This window comes from Mustela erminea, chromosome 13, assembly GCF_009829155.1.
Source record: "Mustela erminea isolate mMusErm1 chromosome 13, mMusErm1.Pri, whole genome shotgun sequence".
Lineage (NCBI taxonomy): Eukaryota > Metazoa > Chordata > Mammalia > Carnivora > Mustelidae > Mustela > Mustela erminea.
This window is the reverse complement of record NC_045626.1, coordinates 86,788,858-86,798,143: the sequence shown is the minus strand read 5'-3', so window position 1 is coordinate 86,798,143 and position 9,286 is coordinate 86,788,858.

Genomic DNA, 9,286 nt, shown 5'->3' with positions numbered 1-9,286 from the left:
TGACCTGAACCGAAGGAAGGCAGCCGCTCAACCGACTGAGCCACCCACGTGCCCTTTTATTTTTTTAAAAAGCTCTATGTACCCAAGGTGGGGCTGGAACTCATAATTGCGAGGTCAAGTGTCCCAGGCTCCATGGACTGAGCCAGCCAGGCGCCCCACTTCTGGTATTAAAACAAAAAAACCCACCTACCAGCTTGCTGGCACATCCCACTTAAGGGAAGAAATTATATCCTCTGATTCAAAGAAGCCTCCTACCCTTTCAGGAAAAACCCTCCAGTCAACTTCCATGCCAGCCCCTTCCATCCTAACCCCGGAAATCCTGACCATGAGTCCTAGTGGCAGAAGTTGCCTTCAGACCATGAGCTCACCTCCGTTCTCTGGCGGTCGGATGAATTACCTGCCTGTCATCCGACAGTGTTTGGTTACTTGACAAGCTGTATTGAGCAGGGAAAGCACTTACCCCTTGGGAAACACCCTCATCCCCCCCCCCAGAAACCTCCAGAGAAGGATGGAGGTGGATATAGACTGGGAAGGGGCACAAGGGAATCTCCCAGGATGTTCAGAAAGTTTAACATCTTACCATGTTTACATACTGTATTTTTTTTAACTCAAAAAGATGTATATGTAAGACTGATGCACCTTATTTTGCTGTATGTGTATAATACTTGTACTACAAAAACATTTTTCTACCTTGTTCAAATCCTCCAAAACTAGAATTCTATGAGCTCCCCAAAGCGCTGCTGTCTCATCAGGCCCCCTTAGCTCTTGCCAGATGCTAGGATTGTTTTCTGCATTTTGCTTCCAGACGTACTTCTACTCATCCCTCAAAACCCAACTCAAGTGTCACCACTTTTCTCCTCGAGAATGTCCCTAGACATACCTCTGCCACGTACAGGCCCCATGCACTGTGCTTTTGATGCAGATAACGGTGATTTGCCAGTCCACGACACTCATGAGCCACCAGCCTTGATATCTGTATGCTGTGCTCTCAGAGCCTACCACAGGGCTACAAAAGACCTCACTCGTGACATGTGAGTTGAGTTCATTGCCCTGGCCTGGGGATGAAGAGACCTGGGTGGTTACTCCAGATTTGCACAAAGCCGTGTAACCTTACGTTCCATCAACTTTGAGCCTCAGTCTCCTCACCTGTAAAGAGGGGATGATGACCCCCCCTCCATGTGCCTTGCTTGTTATCATGAGGACCAGATGACACAGTATATCTGAAGGTGCTTTGCAAATTTGTGAGTTGTTTTGTTTTGTTTTTTTTTAAGGCATTATTTCTTGAAAGACCAACAGGCAATAGGGGGCAGTAGTGGCCCAAAATCCAGTTTCCTGCTTCAGGTGTCCAGAAACAGGTGCGCAGCTCCATCGATGGAAACTGCCTTACCATGACCCTGCATTACTGAATTCAAGTGGTCTTGTAATAGTCCCCTGATTCCCCACTGTCCACACTGTGGCAAAGGCCCTGGTTCTCCTAGCAGGTCAGTTCTGTAGTGTCACTCTAGAAGCCTAGATCCTGTCTCTCCAGCCTCACTAACTCACTTATGTGCTTCCATTTCACTGTACTGAATTTCTTTCTGATTATAATACCTACAGAGCTTCCTATTAAGCTGAAGTAATCTGATGGAAACAGCCCTTTGGACTCCCAAGCAACTGAACTCCATAGAAAAGTGCCAAGAACAATTCTGGTTTTACCCAGAAATTAAATATGTTAACTTCCCTTTTCAGACTGATTCGATATTCTAAATCCACTTATCGGGGACTTAAAACTTGGACATTTATCATCTCGGTGGACCACAGTGAATCGTATATTGTGGGGATTTTATTATATAAATCGGGGGACCCAAATTCAAACGCCTTCAGGGATCAGGCAGTTTATGTGAATGAGAGATGGCACCAGCTGAAGGCAATAAGGAGAGGGGAGGTCTGTGGCAAACTGGAGCACAGATGCTGTATCTAAATACAGTTAACTGGACACCTGGGTGGCTCAGATGGTTAAGCATCAGCCTTCAGCTCAGGCCATGAGCCCAGGGTCCTGGGATCGAGCCCCACATCAGGCTCCCTGCTCAGCGGTGAACATGCTTCTCCCTCTCCTTCCGTTGTTCCCCCTGCTTCTCTCTGTGTTCTCTCTCTCTATGTCAAATAAATAAATAGAAATGTTTTTTAAAATAAAAAAATTAAAAATAAATGAATAAATGCAATTAACTCCAATGTCGGAAAACACAGTGATAGCCAAACAAAAAATGCAACCAGACATCCTTTGGAAATTTTTTATATTATATAATTAACTGTGCTATCTAAAAATTGGAAAAGTAACTGTAGTCACAGAACCATCAAATAATCACTGTCAACTGCCTGGCATAGTTCCTTTCTCACGCAGGTTTTTCTTTACAGCGCCACTCTCATAAATTACTCATGAAGCATCTTCTGACATTATTTCAATATCTGAAGACGGGCTCTCGGGACTTGCCAGGTCACCCACAGGAAATGTGCACGTTCTGGGTCCTCGGCACAGACTGGCCTATGCCCGGGAGCCTCGGTGTGCATGAATACATTCGACACAGCCAGTGGTTGGCACACAGTGGGTACTTAGTAATTCTATGACGAATGATGAATGAATCTCTCAACTGGGGCCTGGCCCAGAACCTACCAGCTGGTTATCGGTGGGAGTCAGCGAGATGCAGCAAAAACCAGGTCTTTCTTCCCTCCCTTCCTTCTTTGCTTTTTTCCAGCTTTATTGGTCTATAATTCACATACCATGAAATCACCCTTTTTTTTTTTTTCCCACAGAGAAGTTCTTAGATCATTACCCCTCTCATGAAAAATCTGCACAATTACCCCAGATCAAGTCACTAGAGAATCTTGAACGCCTTCTGTCGTCCAGTAGCCAGCTCACTGTTTGCCCACACCAACCCTGGCTTTTGCAGTGCCCCCGACTTTCTTCGTGCTGTTCTCATGTTCCTTTCACTGTTTTCTTTTTTAATATTTTATTTATTTATTTGACTGACAGAGATCACAAGTAGACAGAGAGGCAGGCAGAGAGAGAGGAGGAAACAGGCTTCCCGCTGAGCAGAGAGCCCGATGTAGGGCTCGATCCCAGGACCCTGAGATCATGACCTGAGCCGAAGGCAGAGGCTTTAACCCACTGAGCCCCCCAGGCGCCCCCTTTCACTGTTTTCTTGACGTCTCTTTCTTCTCATACAGGCCACGTCTTGAAAGCTTGTGTTGAGGTTCATTTTTCTTTGCACAATCCAAGGAATGCTAAATTTTCATGCCAAAGCCAGTTGTCATGCCCCCGATAAGGGACAGAGGCAGGAAAAAAGTTCACCTTCTGCCCAGAAGGCTGACCTATAGAGCCTGCATGGTTTTGACAAGGATCAAATATGTGTTGGCTGCTACATTCCTACAGGGTCTCATGACTGCCTGAACCTCTCAGGGACAATTCGTAGCAAACTGAATGATAAGCGCCAGAGAAATCTTGCAGAAGTAGTTTTAGGAGTAGAAATTCAAAGAAGACATGTATGATCTAAAACTCCCTGCATGTCCCCTCCCGCTTGAGCACAAAGCATATAACCACCACCTTCCTACAGCAAAAGTGCAGCTTTTTCTGCACCCGGGTCCTGTCCTCCTGCTGCTTAAATAAACTTGCTAAGTTGTGCCGTAAAATGTCTCAAGAACTCTTCCCTGACCGCCTTCTCTCAATGATCCTGCAACACCATCGCCAAAATTGCCTCTGAATCCAAATACAAAGATGACATCAGATGTGCTCTTATGCATTTTGGCTAGTTTTTCCCGAAAATCTGTCTTAGGTACCCCTGTCTTTCCAGGGTAATGAACACCAGTGACCATTTATTTCCATTGAAGTAGTTGGTTGGTCATGAACTTCTTGGTCTGGATAGTCCTGATGGCGGCCAAGCCACAACGAGTCAGGGAGGAAAAGAGGAGACTCACCCTTTTATTTATTTATTTATTTAAGATTTTATTTATTTATTTGACAGGAGGAGATCACAGAGAAGCAGGCAGAGAGAGAGGAGGAAGCAGGCTCCCCACTGAGCAGAGAGCCCGATGTGGGGCTCGATCCCAGGACCCTGGGATCATGACCTGAGCCAAAGGCAGAGGCTTTAACCCACTGAGCCACCCAGGGGCCCCCAGACTCACCATTTTAAAGTGCACCACCCAATGGTAATCAGCGCATTCACAGAGTTGTTCAACCCTCCCCTCCAGTCCTAACTGGAACAGTGTCTTTCTGCTATTGCTAATCTGTGGGTTGTCCCACTATTCTTTGCTGCTCCTGTTGTGATGCTTTCAAAATATACCCACAAATTCTTTGACCCTCGTCCCTTCAAAAGGTGAAGCCTAATTCCCTTCTCCTGGACTGGGAGGCAGAAATGACTTAGGGACTCACTTCTAAGAGAATGTAGTAGGTGAGACAGCGTGTGCCTTTTGAAACTATGTCATAAAAAGTATTGTAGCTTCTACCTTGTTCTCTTGACTCACTTCCTGTGGGGAAGTCAGCTATCATGTCATAAGGACACTCGAGCTGCTCTGGGAGAGACCCACATGGAGAGAAACTAACACCTCCCACCAACAGCCATCAAGGGCGCCATCTTGGAAGTGGCTCCTCCAGCCCCAGTTAAGCCTTCAGATGACAGCAGCCTTTGCCAATATCTTGACTACAACCTCATGAGAGACTCCATCATCAGAACTCCTGGGCCAAGCTGCTCCCAAATTCCAGATCTGCAGAAACTGTGAAAGATAATGACAGTTGTCAGAAGTCACTAAATTTGGGGGTAACTTGAGGTGTGCCTGGGTTGCTCAGTCACTTAAGCATCTGCCTTTGGCTCAGGTCATGATCTCAGGGTGCTGGGATCGAGTCCCACATAGGGCTCCCTGCTCAGCGGAGAGCCTGCTTCTCCCTCTCCCTCTGCCTACCACTCCTCCTGCATATGTACTCCCTCTCTCTCCCTCTCTCTGCCATATAAACAAAATCTTTTTTCAAAAAGTTTCGGGGTAACTCATTACACAGCAATAGATAACTAATGCATGTGTTGAACCAATTTCCAACATTGAAACCTTTCTGTGGAGGGGCACCTGACCGGCTTAGTTGGTAGAGCATTCAACTCTTGATCTCAGGGTTGTGAGTTTGAGCCCCATACCGGGTGTAGAGTTTACTTAAAGGTAAAAATCTCTTAAAACAAAACAAACTTTCTGTTGGAAAGATCTAGAATGGGTTCTGTTTTCCGGCTGATACAAACTCCTGTCCTAAATTATAAACCAAATGTGAAATTAGTATCTGTTAAAATGAAAAGTCTGGGGGCAGCTGGCTGGCTCAGTCAGTAGAGCATATGATAGCTTGATCTCAAAGTCGTGAATTTGAGCCCCATGTTGGGTACAGAGATTATAAGAAAGAGAGAGAGAAGAAAAGTCAAGTCTAAACATGAGGCTGCCAGTGAATGTAAAGGCTTGGCCACATGACCCTGCTCAACATCCATTCACCCTCTGTAGGAGCACTCTACTAGCTCATTGAGGATTCCTTTCCCTCCGGTCTTATTCAACATCACTCTGGTGGACTGTCTCCACCCTCTGGCTCTATGCTTGACTAATCAGCAGTTTTCATGTCCACGTGTCCATAAGTACAGTAACTGTTCCAAAGGTAGCTATGTGGCCCAAACTGAGCCAATGATATGCAATGAAAATTCATTGAATTTGCTGAAGTTATTGGCAGGATGTAGCCCTACAGGTCTTGGAGGCCACCTTTGGCACCATGTGTTGATAGCCTGCATGAAAGTGATGTCAACATTATGCAAACCCAAAGCTGATGGGCAAAGAACAACAGAAGTCAGATGACATTGCTATCACTAAGCCCCTGGATCCAGCTGTGCCTGAAGTCCACAATCTGGATTTCCTATTTATGTAACTATTTGCATAAGTCAGTTTGAGCTGTGGAAGACTTTTTGAAAAACTCTGGGGATCCTAAACAAAAGGCATTACAACTATAGAAACTTTCCCCTGTGTGTTTGTAGATGTCCATGATAAGCAGGCTCAATGCTTTAAATGCTTTAAAATAATTTAGGTCAATTATCGGCACCATGGTTTAGACATTTTGAATAGTACCTAAGGAACGACTGTGTTTTCAAAGACTAGATGAAGGTCTAGAAATATAATTCTCCCTCTCCCTCTCTCTCTTTTTAAGATTTTATTTTTAAGTAATCTCTACACCCAACATGAGGCTCAAACTTAAGCCCTAAGATCAAGAGTCACATGTTCTATGGACCAAGCCAGCCAGGCACCTCTAGAAATATAGTTCTTGGCCCTGTCACTCAGTAAGAGGCTCATACTCAATTCCTTTCTGGGAGTGTCTTTGGTTCCTCACCTGTAAAATGGAGTAAAATCACCCCAGGAAGGCTGCTTGCTCTCTGCTTTGCAGGTTCCCGTGTCTGAGCCCTGCTTTCCTTCTCTGGCCTTCTGCTTCAGGCTGGCTCTCCCCAGACAACCAAAGTATGGCCACCAGCAGCCCCAGGCTTCTGGCCTACTTTCTCAGCAACCTCATAGGAAAAACAACAGACCCAACAAAAAATTACCTTTTGTGAGAAGTCCAGGAAAAGTGTCATGGAATCTCCTTGGGCTGTCAGGCCAATATCCATCCATGTGTCAACAACTAGACCCCCGGGTTGGATAAAGCAGACTGGCCAGGCCTGGGTTTCTCCTTCCCAGGAACCAGGGAGCAAAGGAGGGGGGATTCCCCTGAAGAAGACCAGAAAAAATGGGCTGGATCCTGGTGGGGAGAAACAATACGTGTACTGTCTCCACTCACTGGACTATGAGCTCGTTGAGGGCAGGGACTGCTGCCCTAATTTCTCTTTGCATTTCCAGAGTCCTTCCTGGCACAAAGCAGGTTCTCAAGGGCCATGAGCTTCCCGGCCTGGACAAAGGCCCTTTCCCTTTCCCATCTCACTCTCTGCTGGAGCTTGGTTTCGCCTCCCAGAAACGAGGAGCTATGTGAGGGGACACAGGTTCCTACGAAGGGATCTAAGCTTTCAGAGGGAAGTAGGGTTTTTACCCCAGGCAAAACAACAAGAAGGAGGAAACTACTCAGAAGTTCCTCAGTGGCTGAAGAGATAAACAAAAGGTCTTCCGTCCACACAGCGGACTAAGATTCAGCCACCAAAAGGACCAAAGGGCTGACACCTGCTACAACTGCGGACGGACCTTGAACACAAGAGGCTCAAGCTGGTCACGAAAGACCAGATGTTTTGTGAGTTCATGTACATGAAGTATCCAGCATACTCAAGTCCACGGACACCGGACACCGAGACTAGATTAGTGGTTACCTCGGGCTCTGCTGTGGAGGAGGGAGGTAATGGGGAGTCACTGCTCTTGGGGTTTCCCTTTGGAGCAATGAAAATACTCTGGAACATGACAGCGGAGATGGTTGCTTGTATCTGTGAATATACTGAAATCATGGAACTGTTCCCCTAAAACGGGTGGATTTTCATGACATGTGAACTGTCTCTCAATAAAGCTGTTTAAGGCAAACAAACACATGGGAAGCTTTCATCCCCCAAGGTGTTGTCCAGAAGCCACCGAGGGAGAGGAGAAGAGGGTCCGCCACCCAGGAGCCGGCCTGGCACGTCAGTGGGCCTCTGCGCTCTCCCGCTCTCCCGTAAATAAGTTTCACCGAACATCAACATCAGAAAAGGCCACCTTGTGACATGAGTAAATAAGTCTAAACTTGAGCATGGTTCAGGCCATGAAACACCAAACATCTCCCTCTGCCTGGCTCCAGTCTGTCCTCTGTCTAGGGAAGATGTCAGAGCTCCAGTCCCAGAATGATCCTTGCCTCCTGAGAACATGCACTCTACAGCGAAGCTCCTCAATCCTGAATGTCTCCCCAGAATCACCCAACCAAAGCCCAAACCCTGCATACGGTTCTTTGTAGCGCCCTGGGGTTCTCTTACTGAGACATCCCATGGATCCCCCGTGGCCTGCGTTCTCCTGAGCTGCAGGATTCAGTCCGACTGGCTCAACCACTGGTGTGCTCCCAGCGCTCTTCGGCTGGAGGACATTGACATTTAAACATCTGCTTTTTATACATTTATTTGACACCAAAGACAGCTCAAAGGGAGCACGGAGGTCAATAACGCGGTCTCTGGCTGTGGACAGACCTGGCCAGAAACTCAGTTCGGCCACTTACTGTGTGAGCTGTGGCAAGTTAATTCACCTCTCTGAGCCTTGGTTTCCCCTGCTACAAAATCATGTCATGCTTCTGCACAAAAACCCTACCCTGGCTCCCCAGATCGTTCAGAATCAAGTCCATACCTCTTAGCCTTCCCTGAGGGTTCTGCCCTCCGCTCTGGCTGTCTACTAGGACACTCAACGGTGCAAAACCAATCAAGCCTGCAGACCCCCTCGCCGGCCCTCCACTGTGTCAGACACACTCCTGAGTCAGAGGCTCTGCACTTCCCGTTCCCTCTGCCTGAAGCCACATTCCCCCCAGTTTTCTCTTGGCTTCCTCTGTCACTTTAGCCAGATCTCTGGTCCCATGTCGCCTCCTGAAAAAAAGCACCCCCCCAATCCATCATCCTCTAAGCCAGTGGTTCTCAACTTGGGTGAGCAGCGGAATCGCCTGGGGACGTGGGTAAAATCACAAAGGCCCAGCCTGTCCTACTTCATCCTGGCTGGTAGGAAGGTGCAATGGCATGATCATTTAGGAAGACAGTTAAGCATTTCTTAAAAAGTTAAACATACACTTAACCGTGTGCCTGGGTGGCTCAGTCAGTTAAGCGGCTGCCTTCAGCTCAGGTTATGATCCCAGAATCCTGGGATTGAACCCCACGTAGGGCTCCCTGCTCAGTCTGCTTCTCCCTCTCCCTGATCTTATACTCTCTTGCTCTCTCTCTCTCCCTCTCAAATAAATAAAGTCTTTAAAAATATATGTATATATATATATAGAGAGAGAGTTACCCAGACATTATTGCATTTCTAGGTGTTTACCTTAAAGAAAGAAACACACGTGTCCAGAAAGACTTAACACATGAACATGCATAATTGAACGAGGCAAAAACTGGAAATGACCCAAATGCCCAACAACAGGTAAATAGAAAAATAAATGTGGTGTGTCTATAGAATGGAATTAGTTGTCAATAAAAAGAATGAGTAGTGCCTGGGTGGCTCAGTGGGTTAAGCCGTTGCCTTCCGCTCAGGTCATGATCTCAGGGTCCTGGGATCGTGTCCCACATCGGGCTCTCTGCTCAGCAGGGAGCCTGCTTCCTCCTCTCTCTCTCTC